The sequence below is a fragment of the Psammomys obesus genome, unplaced genomic scaffold (assembly GCF_907164565.1).
Source record: "Psammomys obesus unplaced genomic scaffold, mPsaObe1.curated_primary_1811, whole genome shotgun sequence".
NCBI lineage: Eukaryota > Metazoa > Chordata > Mammalia > Rodentia > Muridae > Psammomys > Psammomys obesus.
In genome coordinates, this window is record NW_026596040.1 from 21677262 (window position 1) to 21696820 (window position 19559).

General features: G+C 50.7%; 1 protein-coding gene across 2 annotated transcripts in view; it reads right to left on the bottom strand.

Annotated features, from left to right (window-relative positions):
* The window catches only part of Synpo (synaptopodin), a 66557-nt gene extending 50186 nt beyond the window's left edge, over window positions 1-16371 (bottom strand). Inside the window, exon 1 of one of the 2 annotated variants that reach the window (XM_055622758.1) lies at window positions 16260-16371. The gene's annotated coding sequence lies outside the window, so the exon portion shown is untranslated. Of the gene's footprint in view, window positions 1-4163; window positions 4261-16259 lie in introns of those variants that run through there. The other variant, XM_055622759.1, reaches the window with a different exon arrangement.
* Window positions 16372-19559: the final 3188 nt, after the last annotated feature.

The following is a 19559-nucleotide window of genomic DNA, read 5'->3' on the forward strand; positions in this document are numbered from 1 at the left end:
TGTGTGTGTGTGTGTGTGTGTGTGTGTGTGTGTGTGTGTGTGTGCACAGACATGTGATTATGTATGTGTATATCTATTTGCATGTCCATATCCCTCTGTGTGCCTGTATGCTGGTATGTAGCTGTACGCTTGTTTCCTTGTGTGAAGTACATGGTCATTGGTGGATTTCTGTGTGTATTCATTTGCTCATGTGCACACCGTGAGGGTGGCCCAGGAGGCTGCTCAGCCAGACCAAACAAGCCCAGCTCAGTGCTCCAGGCCATCTCCTGATTGTGTGTTCCTCTGCTTTCTGGTTCCTTTAACCCCCTCCTGCTTCCAGTGGAGCTCAACGGTAGCCTGGAATAGGCTTGCCTGCTTTTTCCTTCTTTCCTGCACATCTTCTATCCCTGTCCACACCAGCCCTTTCCCTCCCAAAGCCTTAGTTTCCCAAGTGTGTCCCACTTAGAATTCTCCAGGTGTAAACCCCCCCACCGTCCCTCCCCCCCCACTGACTACACCCATCTTGTGAGTCTAGAGTGAGCTGTTCCAAGAGCTATTTTGGACATTGTTCGTGGCAAAGTCTAAGATGATCCCAGGGCAAGGTACCTGAACCTTCTGGCCAGTGAGCCAAATGATTATGAGGGCTGCAACTGAGCAGGAGTGGACTGTAGGAGGGGATTCATCTGAGGGGCAAGGCCTCCAGGCCTCCATCATTCAAGTACTTTCTGTGTGCCGGGAGCTCGAAGAGCTGATGGAGTCCTATAGCCACCATGAGATGGATGCTGTTTCTGCATCTGCCTCATATGAGGAGGTGAGACCCAGTAGAATTCGGTGGCCTGTTTGAACTCACAAAGCCACAGGCTAGGACTGGATCTCAGCCAGGGGAAGAATTGGTGCTAGTCTGAAACCTCAGGGTCTTGTTGTCTTTGCTGTAACAGTAGAGTTATGGAACTGTAATGCCCTTGGTGCCCAATGTGGTGTGTACATGGCCATTGGTCTTGGTTACTGTGTCACTTTCTGATGATCCATCTCACCCATCAGGAAAGTAGAGCCCGGAATATCACAGAGACCTAGCTGCTTCTGGAACAACCTATGCAGGCTGGCTGTGGGACTTTATCCTTTGTTTGTTTGTTTATTTTCTCATACAATTACAGCCCTTGGTTTCCCCTTCCCTGAGGTTTAAATTGTCACTAGTAGCTCTGGGTGCCAGCACTACAGATAAACTGCTCTTTCCACTTTCACTCCGCTTCTAAAAAACCCAGAAAAAAGGTCTCAGAGAAACGGAAGGAGATGTTGAGCCCAGGCAAGGCTGCTGTGGGGAGCTCAGTGGAGCGCTAATCCTGTGCCTCCGTCACTGACCACCCAAACAGAAGCAGGTCTGTTCTCCAAATGAGGACATTTCTTTGGGGGAAAAGCTGGTCTTGCGGCTCACAGCCTACCCACTGAGCAGAGCCTCAGTCAGGCTGATCCCCAGAACTCTCAGGAGCAGCCCAGGGAAGGTTTATCTGGCCTCAGCAGTGGAGTAGCTGTGACTATTCAGCAGGCCTCACAAGGCCACTAAAGGCCTGTTAGATGCGCTGAGTTCCACAGGCAGGAACTGTGCCTCTGACCCTAGCCGGATGCTGCCTCAGAATTTGAAACAGCCTTCACCAGCCCCAAAGAAGCCTGGGTCTGCAGAATGTGGATGACTCCACATGACCAACCTGCTTGAGGTTGGTCCCACTGTGCAGGGGAGACACCCTTCTAGAGAATCAAGAACAGCCAAGAAGTGAGGTTGCTGCTCCACCACAGGCTATTCTGTTCAATCAGAGATGATGATTCCTTGAGTTAGAGAACAGAAAGAGAATGCAAGGGGTGCGTTCTCGGTCACACACAACGTATTAGAGCTAAGTTTATAATGAACCCAGCCTTCAGATTCTTCCTCCTCAAGAAGGGGTCATGAATTCCTCCCTACCCAAGCATGATCTCTACCACCGTGTGCCAGAGGTCAGTGCCCTCTGCTCAGTACAGATGAGACAAGAAAGAATGGTCCCACAAGTTGCTGTTCCACAAAGGAGCAGAATAGCTCTTTCTCCAAAGCTGGTGATGGGAAAGTGACCATGACTCCATGTATGAGTGATGACCAAGCTACAATAGCAGCCACAGTGAACTCATGGAGGAGGGGCGTGTCCTCAAGGACACCATCTTAGACCAGCTCAGCCTGGGCAGGTGACTAGGGTGTTGCTAAGGCACACACACACACACACACACACACACACACACACCTTGTACGTTCCCTCCAGCACTGCCTATTTGTCCTGTCTCAGCATATAAATCATAGCCAAGTGGCTGAGAGCTGGGGCTGAATGGCAGGAAAGGCGTGAGCCAAGGTGGCAGCCTCAGGACAGCTCCACCCGACCCTATCAGCAATTCTAAGGAAGGCTGGGACCAGAGGAAGCACTTGAAATACCACTCAAGGGACATTCTTTTTCCCAAGGCCCCTGCCCCTGACCTTGGACACCAAACTCTCTCTGCCCCTGCTGGCCCTTGTTCTCCCAAACAGCACACATACACACACCACACATCACAGCAACTGGTCTTTCTGCTCTGAATTCATGGAATTGCAGTGGGAGCAAAAGATAGTCTCCACAGCAACTCACATCTGACTCTCTACAGCTGGAACTACACTCCCTTGTATGTGTAAGACAGGGTCTCGTGTACCCCATACTGGCCTCAAATGATATCGATTGCAGGATGACCTCTACCTTGTGGCTACTGGGATTACCGGCGTGCACCACCACTGCTGGCTTCTGCAGTAATAAGGATCAAACCCAGGGCTTTATACATCTAGACTAATACTCTCCTAACTGAGCTGCACACTCAGCCCGAGAACCAACACTCGTGAGAGCAGTTTCGGTGCCAGAAGCGTTAAAAGATCCACTGCCCAAAAGCACAGGACCTAAAGGACTTTCGACTGAATGCCAGTTTTCATTCATTTTAGAAGAGTAAATCTCCTTGCAGCTCTAACGCGCTGGTTGTACATTTTCCTGTGTAAGTAAGACTAACGCTCACTCCTGGTTAAGATGGAAAGCAGCAGTGCACGGGGCACTGTGATATGAGCGGCCAGTGGTATGTATGCTGGGCTTTGGAAGCACCGCCCTGGCCCAACCGTGTCACTGTAGGCAAGAAGACTGAGACCAGGTGATGGGCAGGGGCCTGTGCAGCAAAGCCTGCCAGGGCCACCACCTGAATAAGAAGTTATTCGTCATCACCCCCCCTCCCATCCCCGTCTGTTCTCCCCACCCCCACCCCGAAAGGCTCATTCTTTAAGGAGAAATGGCCCTGGACTCGGGTTACCTGGCCCTCAGAAACGATCCCACTGGCTGAAGAATGGAGAAGGGACGCTCTGTCTCTCCCCAAGCCTAAGTCCTCACCCCAGTCAGCCCATGCATGCCCTCTGCCTGAGTCTTGACAGGCCCAACCCTAGTCCTCCTGATGGCCATGAACAAGCTGTCTCAAGGCTCAAGCTTGGTTTCCTTACCTTCCAGGGCTATGTCAAGCTCTTAAAGGTGAAGGACTGCTACGAAGAACAGAAAACAGATGAGGAAAGTGGGCTGCCATTACTCTCCCACCTGGAAAATGGGAAGAGGTCCCACAAATAAGAGAAGACTGAATGTGCGTGCAGGAAACACTTAATAGAGGGCAGGAGGCAGAAAGGAGCCTAGTACAGTGAGACCACCACTGGGCCGGGAGAGCGGCTATGTGAGTCCTGTGAGTCGACACACATCCAGCTTGGAGATTGGCACACACCTATTCATGCATGCATGAACAGGGACACACACACACAGAACCTTGACGTCTTCTTGCACTCTGATGAGCCCCAACACACACGCAAGCTTTCCCGCATAGCCCTTCACCTACTCTGAAGCACATTGCAGCCCAAGCTACATCTTTTCTCTCCCCCCAGTCCCAAGCCTCAGGCCAGGCGGTGTCCTTGTCCCGCTGCCTGGGAGGCACATGTGGTTTCAGTTAGCAGCAGAGCGGGCATTTCCGTCCCAGACAGTGGGACCCTGCCAGGGCCCCAGCTCCATAGGAGCCCACAAGAAGGGCCACCTCAGCTCCCACTCCCCACTGGACATCCCAGGAACCTTTCTCCTCTGGAAAACTCTGCAGTCATTTCTCACTGTCACCCCCCCCCCCCTCACCTGGAGCTGGACTCGGCACAGACTGGAGAGGAAGCTGGCTGTGCCCGGCCTCTGTCCACAGCAGCTCGCTGCCCACCGCCTGCCCGCCTGCCTCCTCTCTCTGCTGTCTCTAGCAGGCTGAACGGGATGGGAGGAGGGCAGGGTGTCAGGGGGCGGGAGGGAGGGAGGGGAGGGGGCGTGTGGAAATGAAACTTTAATAACAGAGCCCCTTTTGTTTCCGAGCATATGGGATATTTCATACATACTGAAGACATTAGCCATCTATATTTTTAAGGGCTCGGGCGAAAGGATGAATAAATGCAGCCCATGTTCTGCTCAACAAACACACACATGCAGAGTGCTGACTTCTGGAGCATTTCAAACCCCAGAGAAAAGGCCCCTCTGACACCAGACACTTCAGAATAAACATCTTTCTGAGCCTTTGGGCTTGCCTGGCCCCCTCTTGAAGCCACCTGAGGCCTGGGGGCTCCTTTTCCCCTACACCCACATACCCTTGGGCCTCCACATCTTCCACTCTATAGGGGAGGTGAGTCCCTGGAACCCAGTCCTATCCTGTCCCAATTCTCAGAACCCCCAGCCCCCAGACAGATCTCAGTGTCAGAGTTCCAAAAGAACTTGCAAATCTCTGCCTTCCTCGCTGTACAAACCAGAGCCAAGGGCCAGAAATAGGCAGGGACTTGCCTGAAGTCACACAGCAAACATATCAGGATCCTGGGCCAAGGGGCAGTGTTGCTTCCTTCAACAGGCGAGATGCCCTATTTCCTCACCTCAGGGGTAAAGGTGGGGAGACCCCAGGGCCAGGAGGCAGAGCCAGCATATGGACTGGGAGTGTGCCCGCCTCTTTTTCCCACTGGAACACTGATCTGAGCACAGCACCCCCATTCTGGGCACCTATCCAAAGATACCGTCAGCAGCCCTAGGAACAGGGCCCGCCCCAGGAAATCCCCTTCAGGCCGGCATATCCCAACAGGCCTGGAGGCTTCAGGTGCGAGAAAGTCTCCCTCAATGGCAGCTCAGCTCCCACACTACTCAGGTGCCTTTTTTCTATACTTCAGGAAGAGAAACGAACCCAGAGAGGGCCAGGCCTTGGAGAAGGTAAAGCAAGGTAACAGCAGGCCAGAAATTAGAAGCTTGACCTCAGGCCTGCACGTGCTGTGTGACTTTGCGACACAGAAAAGAACCTCAGCTCCCCTCAGACAAACCCTTGCGTGGCGGCATCACACGAGGATCCCAGTGCTGAGTTACCTCCATTGCTGTTAGAGCCTAGTCTCTTCTTGCCAGCTGTCTGCTTATCCATCTATCTAAGTAATAAGCATACGGCACGACACCAAGTGCACAAATGAACGCACGCAATTATGATAGGTTGCCTGAATCCCTGCCACGGGCTCCAGCCATGGCTATGCCTCTGCGTACTTGGTACAAAGGTCTCAGCTTCCATCTGCTCAGGGACCTTTCAAAGATACTCTTTTTCAGTAGTCTGTACCACTTATCTCTGCTGGCAGTCACTCGGGCTCAGAGGTTTTGCTCCTTCCCTAGGTCACATGAGCGGTCAGTACAAGCCTGGGCCTCCAAGTCAGGGTCTCCTGACTCCAGACCCAGCTACTGTGACCCTAATGTCAGTCACACACCACTGTCCCCAGCCCTGGTCTTGAGATTGCAGAACCATCGCCACATCACTTAATGAAGTCTGTTGTGGGACTACCCTACTTGCCTTTATGCAGTACCCTTAAGGTCTCTGTGGGAAAACGGCACTGGCCTGAGAGCAGGAGGTCTGACTTTCCAGCCTCATCCTGCCATCAGTGACCCATAAGAGTCCCTCTGAGGACATTTTTTCCCCTCAGGAACCAAGAAGACAGAACCTCTCACTGAGTGACAAAGATCATGTGATAGAGGATGTGGAAGGGACTTTCACCAACCTGGTGATTTCCCTTTCTGGAATTTCATGCTGTGCCTAGATCCTGGTATTAAATTCTGTCTGGGTTCCAACAGGCCTGAACCGCTCTCTTTGCCCTGGGTGGTCCTCAGTGTAACCTTCACCCCTCTCAGAGTCATCTGCTGAAGAAGCCCTTCTACCCCTCCACCCCAACAGTGAATAGACAGCAGCCCACATCACCCCAGATGAATGGATGCATTGGGGGAGGGGCATTTGAGACCCTACCTCAGTTTCCTTCTTCTTCTTCTTCTTCCCTACTCAGACCCTCCACCCCAAGATGGCTGCCCCTTGGGTCTCCAGGAAGCCAACCACCCCCTGTCCCTTCTTACTTCTGTTGACAACTTTCTGGTGAGAGGGGTCCATGAGCTCTGGACATGGGCACAGAACTCCATTGGTGAAGTTTGGAGCCATTTTGAAAGAGGCTTCTTGTGAGTTCTGGGCTGTATTCTGTATGAGGCCATTTTCTAGGTGAGGAGCAATTGTCGTGATTATAGTCATTTCACACAATAATAATAATCCTGCCATGAGCAGAGCCCCGACTGCTGGCACTATGGGATGTGTTTGGTGAGCACTGTCCCTTTCTTGCCTTTTTTTTTTTTTTTTTAAGCTGGGAGGAGGCTAAGCTGTGAGCCTAACAGCCCCATCATGTGTCTTTCAGGGCAGGTATACAAGTACGACCACCGGCTTCAGCATTTGCTTCTCACTGTTAACATCAACTGACTTGAGCATCGGCTCCCTCTGGCTCCTCTGATAAGCAAGCCCCTTGGGGAGGAAGGCGTGGCCTCGGACTTTTCTTTCTCTAGACAGCAGAACTGAGCACAGGACTTAGCTCTCCACTCAGACTGGTCTTGGAAAGGTCCTCAGGGACGATGGACAGAGTGCAGGCAGTGCAGCTTGTGAGGAACCCAGGCCTGTAGCCTAACGCCTAGAGGGCTGCAATCTCCAGCAGCCATGAGCTACTGCTGATGAGCATGGGAGATTCTGCCTGTTGTTTCTTATCTAAGCCCATTCATCTTTCCTTAGGCAACCTGGTGACCCCTCACTAGGAGGTCACGACAGTGATGTCAAACTTAGTGAAGCACCTGATTTGCATGGCGCACCGGGACCAGAACTCCCGAGCACAGATCCTGCTGGGTTGTGTTGGTAGGAGAAAGAGGCCAAAAAGGCAGGAAGGCCAGGAGCCATAGGCGCAGAACTAGGGTTTCCAGTGGAGACTGAGCAACCAGAAGTGCTCTCCAGAGCCCACTGACTCCAGAGCCCACTGTGGCAAAAGCCACAGTAAGACAGCAGGAATTAGCTTGATTTCCCAAAGAAGGGCTCCAAAGACAGAGCATAGCCCAAGGTCCTAAAATCCTCAATGTCACAGCTTTGCAAACACCAGCCTGAGCATCAAGGCCCCCTAGAAGGGTTCGGTACGTGAATACAGACAAGGAGAGTCCCATTTACACAGGCTTGATGGGCATCATTCAGGAACCAACTTCCTCTTCCCTCTAACTTCTACACCCTTACCTGGTTTGGGTGTGGGATACTTGAGCCAGCACAGGAAGTAACGGGTTTCACGGTGTCTCTGTTCCTTCCAAAACAGGACACTGCTCTCCAGACCTTATCTTCCCAGAGACCCCAAAAAAGCACTAGAGCTGTGAAGGGAGCCAGGATCCCTCACCCCAGCACAACAGCCCATGCCAGGGCCCCCTCTGACACATGAGCTGTCCTGATCACATCACAGCAATGGAGTTGCTTTGGGGGTAAATTCCATCCAGATGTGTGGAGGGTAGGGTGACTTCCTGAGCAGAGCAGGGTGGTGTACCGATATTTGGGGGTAGGGGAGTGGGCACACAGCCAGCTTGCCAGTGCCCAAGAAGCCCAAGATAGAGAGCATTGCCTTCCGCAAAATCCAAAGGCGGGATTTCAAGACCAGGTTCTCTGTGTCTAACCACCTTGGTGGGGCAAAGGCAACTGAGACCTAGAAAGGCAAGAGATTGATTCAGGTGATGGGTAAGTTTGTTGGGGCAGGACCCTCCCTAGATCTCTCTGGCAGAAGCTCTCTCTTCTGTCTGGGGAGTTTTACATGGAAGCCGGCTGGGAAGCCTCCTCCCCCAAAACGTCCCCAAAGAGCCTTGGATTAGGAGAACAGGAGTGGGGGTCAGGAAGAGGAGACTGTGGTTAGGGGATCTCTAATCACCTCCAGATTAAACCTCCAAACCAGAGAATATTCTGCATTCCGTGTGCAGAGGTTATGGGAAAAGCATGGAGAAGGCTGCAGAAGCAAGGCTGTAAATGACATGCCCTCTCCTTATCCCCAGCTTCCTATAGTTACAGGGGTTGAGGGCTGTGGCCTAGACCTCTTCTTCAGGAGGGCTCTCTACGTGTCTCTCCTTTGACTTCCTCTGGGCCACATACCTTCCTGGCTCCTTTGGGCTGACTTACTGGAAGGCCGGAAGAGGCCAGTCAGCTTAGGGGGGGGTGGTGGTGGCTGGAGATGGGGGGGTATGAGAACTTGGAGAGAATGAAAGGAAACAAGGGGGAGTGGGTAAAGGGGGGATGAGAAGGGAATATTTTGCCTCCTGCCTCATGTTTTGGCTGCCTTAGTGTGAACATGTCTAGGCGCCTTATCTCGAAGGCCGGCACAGTCTGCATTAGAAAGAAAATAGTGTCTGCAGCAGGGGAAAAAATACATCTTGATTAAACATCCCTTTGGAATGGCACTGGGGGTCTCTTATCAGCAGGCAGCTGGGACCCACATACCTCTGTCTGCCTGTCCGAAGGCTCCCGCCCCAACTCTGTTCCACCCCACCCCCCTACACCATCCCTCCCCAGCAAGCAGCCTGTGTAGAAACTGTCAGTGAAGCTGAGACTCACCTCCTAGTCCCACCACTGTCCTTGATGCTGAATGACTCAGGCCAAACTCTTTCCCCTCTCTGGGTCTCAGTTTTTCTTCATTAAAAGTCAAGAAGGGAGGGATGGAGCCGATGATGTCTAAAGAACTTTCCAGCATTAACACTCTGTAATTCTGACATTTCTGTCGTTTGTCATTTACTATTTTTTTTTGCAGTTTTCCAGCTTTCACCCCAATCTTAACATATTAAATGTCTACAATCTAAAATGTCCAAGTCTCTCTCTCTCTCTCTCTCTCTCTCTCTCTCTCTCTCTCTCTCCCATGAGACCTTCAAAGTACTTGCTCAATCTCAGGTAAAGGCACTGGACCCTGAGCTAGCGATTCACCAGAGGGTCCCTTTTGGCTCCCATGAGAAGTCCTGCAGCAGCAAAGGGCCAGCAACACTTTTAGAAACAAGCATTTTTTTTTCCTCAAGATGATACATCTTCCATTAAATTCTATACAGAAAATAGGCAATCAAAACTTGCTGCCTGCTCTACCTACCCCCACTCAGTACATTCTGTCTTCTAGCCCCCAACACTCCTCCACACCCACTGATGGTCCCTTGAAGACTTCAGACACAGTGCCAGAGATGAGCCTAGAAGGCATCTACAAACTTTCTCTTAGAGCTCTGATGCTATCACCTGGTGGCTGAACTCACCAGGCTCGCCTCCCCAAGTTCCTGAGGCGTCAGTAGGAAAAATCTCTACGGACATGCTTGGAGGATAGGGGTGCTGATAGCAATGAACTTCAAACTCCTCATAGCTGGAAGAGAGGCTTCTGAATGCAATGATAAATGTTTGAGACATGGATAGGCTAATTACCCTGTCTGATCATATCCACCCACTGAAACATTGTCCTTTACCTTATAAATACATATAATTATGGCGCCAATTAAAAGGGAAAAATAAAAGAGCACCCTGCGATTCTAAGAGCACAATGGTGGTGTTTAGGGAGAGCTTGGAGTCTGTAAATATGAGACCAAGGAGGGTCTTTACTGACCATCTGTCTAATTCTTCCTCATATAGTTAGGAAAACTCAGGCTGGAGGTAAGGGTGTAGCAAAGGTCAGCTACAGAAGCAGGGTCAGGGGGAGTGCTGGGGGTAAGAGCCATCTGTCAGAAAAGCCTATCCATAGGTGGGGGAAGGGATAGCTAGTCTTTTAGGGATTCCACAAAATTTAGAGGTTCAATATGATCCTCTTGAGGCATTTAGAATCTTGGCTCCCCTTGCCCAGGCCCCTAGCCCTGAGACACGGGGGTGAGGAGAAAGCCCCTTTATGTGGCAGCGAGGCCCAGCTCTGAGCCTTGATAAACACCTTTCTGTCCTCATGCCCCCAGCCCTGCCAGCCAACCGTCTGCTTCAGGCCACAAGTCTCAGCTTGTGCACAGGACTCCACAGAGCGCCTCTGTCTTCCAGCTGCCTGAGTGGCATACATACGATGGTCTGCAGGCTGGCAGAAGGCAAGGCCACAGGCAACAGAGGCACACAGTGCCCCACATCTGACTTGACTAACAAACTCCCTTCTCCTGCCAAAGTTGGAATCCCTCTACCTTCCCCTCCTGGCACCTATTTAGTCCCCATTCACCATTCACTGGCCACCTTGCCTGTTTTCTCTCTGAACTCAGACACTGCCTAGGAATTCTTCCTACCCCTGAACTCCAAGCAGCTCTAGCCAGTCAACCAGCACATGGAGAGAGATCAGCCAGGATGCTCAGAGAACGTGCAAAAAAGTGAGAAGCCAGGAACTGGGCAATCACTGAACTAAGGCTCTGCTTACAGGTGCCACAGACTGAGCATCTTTGCCTCACTCCCTGGCATGGCCTCTTCTCCTCAAAGCACACCCATCCCCCTTGCTTCCCAAATCACACACTGCAATGCTGCTCCAGGCAATGTCCCAGACCCCATCCCAAGACCAAACTGTAAGGATGGCTCAAAGAACCATCCCTAGTAGGCCTCCAGCATAGAGTCTGACAGTTAACAGCGGTCCTAGGACTGAGTGCACACAGTACTCAGTAAGTCTACAGCGATTTCTGTGCAGTCCAAGAAAAATTTTCATACAGTGAAGACGCACATACCTTCGCTGGAGACAAAACCCCAACCCCAAAGGGGTACACAGAGGCGGGTGCGTATGTTCAAGGACACAGCCCCAAAAAGGTCTTTTATGTCTTGAGAGGCTGTATGTGAGGACAAATGGATAACACACATGCTTTCAAACCAGAGACTCAGACACAAGCCCTCTGTCCTCTGAAAGCTGGGTCAAGCCATCTTCCCAGAGGCTGTCCTCTGTCCATAGGACAGCTGACCTCCGGGGCCAACCCCAGTGCCGCCTTAAACCCACATTCTCCCAGCTGGAATGTTCTCCCCCACCTTCAGATCCTCACAGCCGTGTGCAGTGGTCTAAGGCAATCTTGAATCAGAAGAGGCTTTCTCAATGTTATTTTTGACGACATAGAAACGCCACATAGAAACACCTAACTTCTTAGTCTTGAGAAAGCTGTTCCTTTAAAAACGTTATTATTGAGGGGGCTGGAGAGATAGCTCCTTTGTTTAGAGTACCTGCTGCTACTCCAGAGGACCCTGGTTTGATTTGCACATGCGTGGCTCACAACCACCTATTGTAACTCCAGTTCCAGGAGTTCCAAACACCACTTTTGACTTCTAAAGGCACCAGGCGCACATATGGCACACACGCATCCAGGCAGAACACACACACACGTAAAGTAAATAAATCTAAAATATAATTTTGAAAACTTTATTTCATTCACAGAGAGTAGGTCTGCCAGATTCAGCAAATAAAAATGCAGCTGCCCCATTAAGTCTGAACTGAGACAACTCCTTTTTTTTTCAGTCTAAGTATGGTTATACATTATCTGGGATGTATTTGTTGTTGCATTTGGAGTACAGTTCGGTAGTGGAATGCTTGCCTACAAGGTCAGAGGCTCAAGTTTGAACTCTAGCACTCTAGCCCCAACAATGAAAATTAATCATTATTCATTAATTATGGGGTCTTGTTTCCAGCATGGAACTCACCACCCCTGGACACTTCTCTTTGCATGATTAATAATATTTAATCATGTTCTAGTTATTCAAATTTAACTACATAGCTTGCATTTCACCTGGCAGGTATAATGAAGAGGATTCTTGGTCTTCAACAGCCTTCACATGTGTTGACTTCTGGGTTTTAAATCAGAGTGGAAAGGAATCTCAGGCACTAAGTAACATTTAACAACATTTTTTCTGTTCTTATTTTACTTTACCTATATAGTGGCTACATACTAGAAGCCTAGTTCTTCCATTTACAGCAGCAATATAAAGTTACTTTATATTGTGTGCTCAAGGTGTTTCAAGTGACTCAATCTAAAGGAAAATGTTACATAAGTAATGTCGCAGGCTACACAAGGATAAGACAAAGCAGAATGATAGAGCCCAAAAGACCCAGGCTTGGGCTTGCCTGTAAAGGTGCTTCTCTCTTTTCTCCTCAGGGTGGCAGGGGCCCTGGTCCTACAGCTCCAGTGAATATTCAGGCTATAGGTTTGTGAGGCCTACAGGAAGTGCCAGAGCCTGCACTCTATGATTGCAGAGGCGAGGTTCCAGCCCACTCTCCATCACCAAGTCCCTGGAGCCCCTTTATACAAAAAAGCCTCCCTGGCCAGCTTGACTTCAGAGACTGTTTTTGAGGAGGCAGCCGCCAGGCACTTCTCACTGTGTTTCCAAGTCAAATCCAAACCTTTTCAGCTCTGCCAGGAAACCACCCCACCCCACCCCCTTTCTACTCTGCCTGAAAGAGTCAGGGCTCCAGGCTTCCAGATGCTGCCCCCACCCACCAGACCTCTTCCGGCCCAGACAGAGCCTGCCCCCCACTCCTGCCTGGCACCTTCTCCTTCTCTTCCCCCATCCCCTTCAAGCCTGGGGCTCTGAGCAGAGAGCAGAGCTGTGGAATTAGAGGCAGGAGGTTGGGAATATGGGTAGAGGAGCTAATTCTCTTTTGGCACCAAAGGTCCCCGTGAGTCCTCAAACCATGAAGGGCCAGTGGGGAGGCAGTTAGTTTAGCCTTTTCTCGGATACCCCCTTCATCATACTTGTGTCACCATCAATGGCCACAAGCTTCTCACCAGGAACTTGTGCAGTACATCCCATGATCTCCCTATTACACCATGACAGAAAAGCTCTAAGTGGCAAAGTGGGGATGACCACCCAGCTATACACAGGGAGAGAGCTCAGAGTCTGGACCTAGGTAGAGGGACTGCAGACAGTCAAAGACAACCACCACCCTCAGCCACAGGGCACTAGTGCTCAGAGTTTTAGGAAGCGATGAAGGAAAGAAATTGAGAGACTGAAGGTAACAAAAGCTACTAAGTTCATATGCTATTGGCAGCTTCAAGCTCTTCCAATTCAAACCCACGTCTGGGAGAGCCCCTTGCCTTACTGAGCTCTGCATCCCATTCTAGGCTCCATCATAGGGTCTTTCAACTTGGTCAGAAACCCACAGTTTCAGCTGGAGGGGATCCTGAAGAAGACGGAAAACTTAGGGGAAAGGCCTGGGGACCATCACGAGCTGTGTAGCCCTCTCGAGCCTCTCTACAAGATGTGCCTCCCCCAGGCGGAGGCAGGCTCGGCCCAGACATCAAAGGGCCTGTGCGGCTGGTGCTTTGAAGGGAGCCTTGAAGGGTAATAGGAAACATGAGGATGACACTGTGACCCAGCCCAAAGCGCAAGACTTGGAAAAATAAAAAGAAGGAACTTCTGGCAACCCTCCGCGTGGGCTTTGGCTGAACTCAGCCCCTCACAGCTGCTGGCAGTCTGTCCTCTCCCCCCTGGATGATGTGGGTCTTTGCATAGCCCAGGGGTGGGAACTTCTCAAGCGGCAGAGGAACTCTACCCACTGGACTCCTCTCTTGCAGACAGCACCAGAACTCAGGACTCAGAAAGGGATCACGAGGACTCAGAATAAACTCACTTGAAGGACCTTTGACCCTCTGAGACTCTATAGCTCATCCCCTACACTCCTTGCCAGAGGGATTGGTGACTATGAACTAGACCTTGCAGACGACAATCTGTTAGTATCTACTGCGGTCGATGTATGTGCCTCCTGATCTGCACTAGCAGTTCTAGGAAGCTATCTGGCTTATGTACTGGCCCATATACGCAAAGATGATTGCACCAGCAGATGTCCATCACAGGACCATTTGTGGAAAGAAGCAAAAGACTAGAAATGATATCAATACACTTGCTCGTTACTATGCTAGGCAAGCACCCTACCGCTGAGCTCCACCCTCCATTTTACAAGCAGCCACATATTATACACAGCAGTCTGTCCAATGTGTGCTTGAGCGATTATTTCTTACAGGCACCTGCAGGTCGGTGTCCCTGGCTTTTCCTTCATATGCTCAGTCATACCGTTCAGGTTTATTTTCCCTTTACAGTGGTTATGCAAGAGGAATTTGTTAATGTCAGAAGCACATGAAAGCTTTTTATAGAAACACCGTTCTCTCCCTTGTAGAGGATAAAGTCCAGAGGTCAGCCTGGCTTTATAGCCTTGTGAGCACCACCCTACTTCTCCTTCTCTGCCTGCACCCCAGTCTAACACAGCTGTCATGTGGCACCCCAGCCCCAACATGGTCAGCATAAAATTCCCTCCTCCCATCCAGACTCCACAGACCTCTGTGTTTACGGTTACAAACATCTTAAGATATACTTGTTTTTACAGCCACCACAGAGACACCTTTCTTACTTGCACGTGAGTCTTTCCCCACCGAGCTGGGAGAGGCATCCTCCAAGCTTCAGGGGCTTGAGGGCTGCTGGAGTCCAGGGCAGTTAACATGTTCTAAGCATGGCCTATAGAGCCAGAAACCCACTAAGGAACCTTTCACAGCACAGCATCTAAGATGCTCCTAAGATGGAGATATGGGAGGTGCCCAGGCTGGCTCCAGAGAGAGATTAAGGCTGGTCCTCCCACCCTAAACCTCACTCCAACCCAGGGCTTGGATCCACCTCGTTAGCTTCATAGGTCTTTGTGAAAGGGGTGGGAAAAGGCAGCAGAAACAGGTCTGCCAAACTCAACAAGGTAGGCCCTCTCAAGGAAGCAAAAGAAATGCTAGACTTGGATTCTGGTAGAGTTCCAACCTTTTCTTTCAAAGGAAAAGTAGAATTCCAATAGCTTGTCTCATGTCACCCACATGGGACAACACAGAAGAGACTGGCTGAAACTAGAAGTTTGACCATGTTCTCAGAGGCCCTTTTGCAGGTGGTGAGGAGGGAAGCATTAGCATCACCTGATTTCCTGTGTGATACTGGGCAAATCCACTTTACTTCTCAGAGCATATGGGAATTGAAGTATATAAACGTCCCTTCTGATACTGACATAATGTCCCTTCTGGTCTGTGCTTTCTTTCAGCAATACAATGGGGAAATAGCTGTTCCTTGAAGTTTAGAGTTTCCTGCTCAGTGAGCAAGCTGCTAGTATAATACCCTTGCGTTCCTCTCATATCCTTTTCTGTTACCACCCACCTTCCCGGCGTCCATTGCATGCCTGTCTTTTTACTTAGCCAGCCACTGTCCTCCCACACCTTCAGCTTCCCACTCACTTCACTCGCTCACTCACTCACTTACCTACCCATCTACCCACATCCATGTACGAATCAACCCGCCCATTTGTTCATCAAATATTTCTTGGGTTCTTATCATACTCCAAGGCCTGGGGAACACCACAGACGCTTCTGCCTTTTCAGAACATTTAAATGCAAGGGACACAAAAATCAATCCAAGCATACCACAGCTCGGGGTAGAGTCAGGAACTGGGGCATGAGAAGTCCAGCTTCAAAGCTGGGCGGTGGTGACACATACCTTTAACCCCAGCACTTGGGAGGCAGAAGCAGGTGAATTCCTGAGTCTACAGAGTGTGTTCCAGGACAGCTAGGGCTACATACAGAGAAACCCTGTCTCTAAAACAAACAAACAAACAAACAAACAAGCAAATAAACAAAAACAAAGTTAAAAAAAAAAAAGAAACCCAGGTATGGAAGGGCTATTGAGGCGGAGGCCTGTGTCTGTGCAACAGGTAGTCATGGATTGGTCACCCAGGAGGCTTTTGCCTGAATCATTTACTGGTTCCTTGAGTTGGCCTCTGGGCTTTGGGGATTTAAGTGAACACACCACAGTACTGGACTCCCAGGCTCCCCCCTACAAAGACAACTGGTGACCTCGGGCTTTCCCTCCTCCCATCCCAGTTCCCAGCCCACCAGTGCCTCAAGCCTACCAAGGTTAAGGGTAATCTTGCCTAAACTCACCTCTGCAGCCTGCAGGCCTGGCCAGCAACCATCACACGCCAAAAAGCCCTTGATGTTGACGTGGGCCGAGGACCTTGAGTCTGGTACATTAGCCCATCCCTGGCATCGTCCCTCTCTGATGGTAACACAGCCACCGGAGCTCTCGTGGCCCCTCCTTCCATGTGGGCTGGTTTATGATGCCAAAAAGACCTTTGCCCAGCTCAGAGCCTCGGAGGCTACCACTGGCAGAGTCTAATGGGCTCCCAGACCTGAGAACATGAAACCAGACTGACTTGCTGGAACCCCTTTTGAGAAGGATGGGATTTGGGATGCCAAGAGCTCATCTGGGCTGCCCTGTCCCCTGACTGGTACCAAAATTCCCCAGGGATTTTTCTACATCTCTACATCTGCTCAAACAATGTCTACCATCCAATAGGTTTCCCTTTCCTGCCATCCTCTTCAAGGCCTACTCACTCCCAGCTACTTGTCCAGCCTAGAGGGAGAGTTTTGGTTTGGGAGAATGGACTCGAGTCTCAGTGGCTGGCTGTGAACCTTCTGTAGCTACAAAATACTGGAAGAGAATAATCTGAGAGCACCAGCTTATTGGGTTATTGGGGCGATAAGTGAGAGAATGCACATGAAATGTCTGAGGCTTTGGAGCTGTGGTCATTGTCAGGGATGCTCTGAACTCAGCCTCCAGCAGCTCAACCTTGAATCTAAAGGGCGACATAAGCCAATGGGGGTCATTGTTTCTCCTGCTGAGTTCCCAGAAAGAGCACTGATCTGGGCAGAGGGACCTTTCCCTGTTTTGTCTGGCTCTGTCACATGGTCCCTGTGTGACCTTGAGCAAAACCCCTTCCTTCTGCATCTCTTATGATTGGATGAGCTATTGGGTTCCTGTGGGCCAGGAGACTGCATTCCCATCCTCTCCATAACCCAGCGCCAAGCCTAGAGCCAGGCACACAGCAGATAGTTGGATTGAGAGGGCAAAAGAGGACAGGGGAGAGAGAACTGGGAAGAAAAAGGACTCAGCAGCCTGAGGCAGCGGCCTCTGCCTCCTTGCACTTAACTTGGAAAAAACAAAAAACAAAAAACGTAAGCTCTGTGTCTACATAAGAAACTAAGAAGGTGGTTTATAGCCTGGATTTACTGTTTCTCCAGCTGCCTGGATGTAGACAAGTCAAGTCTGTTCAGCTGTGTACCAAGGGCTGGGTGAGGCAAGCGAGGGTAGGTGGCAAGCGCTCAGCCTGACCTGGACAGGAAGGAGGCAAGTAAGGAGACAGAAGGGGCAGGGTATGTTTTAGTGGATGAGAGGCAGTGTGCATACCGGGTGGGGCTCCCATATTCCACACCTCAGTGACCTTAGTCAAGTGAGGTCACCCGCTTTGTTCAAGACAGCTAACAATGGAAGGGGCAGACAAAGCCTAGGCACTCAGAGAAGGCACAATAAATCAAGGAATGTGCTACTCAAAATGCCGTCCTTATTGTGTGCCTGAGTGTAGTGACGTGTGCAGTGAGGCAACGGAAGTGCCTGTGCGTGCGTCTCTGTAGGGCTGAAAAGTTGCTGACAATGGCTGATTTGTGTGCTGCTAAAGGAGAGTGTGTTGCAGGCAAACGTCATCACGAAGGTTCTGGTTTCGCACGGTTCTTAGGATTCTTGAGTTCCAAGGAGCCTTGAACCATCAGCCCCTAGTCCAAACCCTCCTCTAAGTGGAACAGCTCCTGCTGCTTCGTCACACATCCATCTCCCCAAAGAGGAGCATCCAGGTCTCCCTTAGTCACCCACTGCTTTGGCCAGGTCTTCCCCGGTCTATGGCAAAAAGCTGGCCGTCCCTGCCCAAGCCTGAGCCTGGGGCGAGTGTTTGAGATATGAACATTTTTGCCGTGTGCCCACCACAATCCCTAAATGCTTGTAGAGTTCCTGAAGACCAGGCTAGATTGTCAAGGAACCCCATCATTCAGGCTGTGTGAACTAAAGAGAACAGTGACCCCAGCTCCCCAGGTCCCAGTTGGGAAAATGCAAACCAAAATGAGTCATGGTGTCTCCAGTCCCCAGGACTTCCCCACCCTGTGAGCTCCTGTAAAACAGTGGGAAGCATGTGTTTCTGTCCCCACCCCCACCCCAACCCCCGGGTAGGTTTTTGCCACTGGAGCCACCAGCCACACTCCTCCAGAGGTGTGCCTGGGACATGGTGGGCATTGGACTACCGAGCCCCAGAGCTGGGTGTGGGAGACTTTTCCACCTTGAAATTCCTGTCTCCCAAATGCTGAGGTTACAGGTATGAGTCTCTGTATCCGGTTTGTGTGGTGCTAGAGACTGTGAAAATTCTAGACCATCATTCCACCTACTAAGCCACTTCCCTAACCCTGAGTTTTGCCTTTAGTAAGGTTTACTGGAAACTGAATCCTCAAAAACGCTAGATAAGTGTCTTAATCTTGAGTTACACTCTCAGCCATATGTGGTAACTCAGGGTGATACTTAGTCTCCCTCTCTGTATACACTTTTTTCTAGTTATTACTAGTTTAATACCAAAATCACAGGAAAGCCCAGAGGTGGATCACCGCGCTTGAGATGGGCTCACAGAACCATACACTCTGGGTCTCCCTTGGTACCTCCTAGTAGTCGTACCTTCTCTGCACATTCTGGAATCTACCTTTAGATTCATACTCCAACTAACAAATCCAGGGACCTCAGATGGGTCAGCCCATTCCAAGAGGTCTCAGACCCGGATCATAGTTTCCCCTGTGGCTCTGACCGTAACTACTCAGGAATTTTGGGCAGTAAGATTCTCCTTGCTGGTTCTGAGAGCTCTTTCCTAGGCAGCTGTGTGCCTTGACCAAGACAGGGTGAGTAAGGACTACCACCCCTGGGTGACAGAGCAATTTACCAAAACTAGCCACAGACCCAAAACTCCCTGAGCCCAGTTGCAGAAAAGACAGAGAAGCCCAAGGGCAGCTGCCCTCTGGTTCACTGCTGGCCTGCCCTACCCCCCACCTTAGCTCCCCAAAGGCTGGGAACATCTGGCTGCTGGCCTTGATCCAGGAGGGGTGAGCAAGGGGCTTCCTTCCACCAGGCCCGGAGGCTGCTGTGGTGTAAGGCACATCAATCAAGGCTGCAGGGCCGGCTGGTGCTGGAAGAGAAGCTGACTCGTTTCCCACCCCCTCCCTAGACATTCCTATGTAATGGACTCTCCTTTCCTGTTCATTTATTATCAGCCCACGGAGCTCTGCCAAGCCCAACCTGCAGACTCAAGCTCCATTGGGCCTGCCTTCCCCTGGGGAACCCGGGAGAGTATTGGACCCTAATGCTTACCTACATGT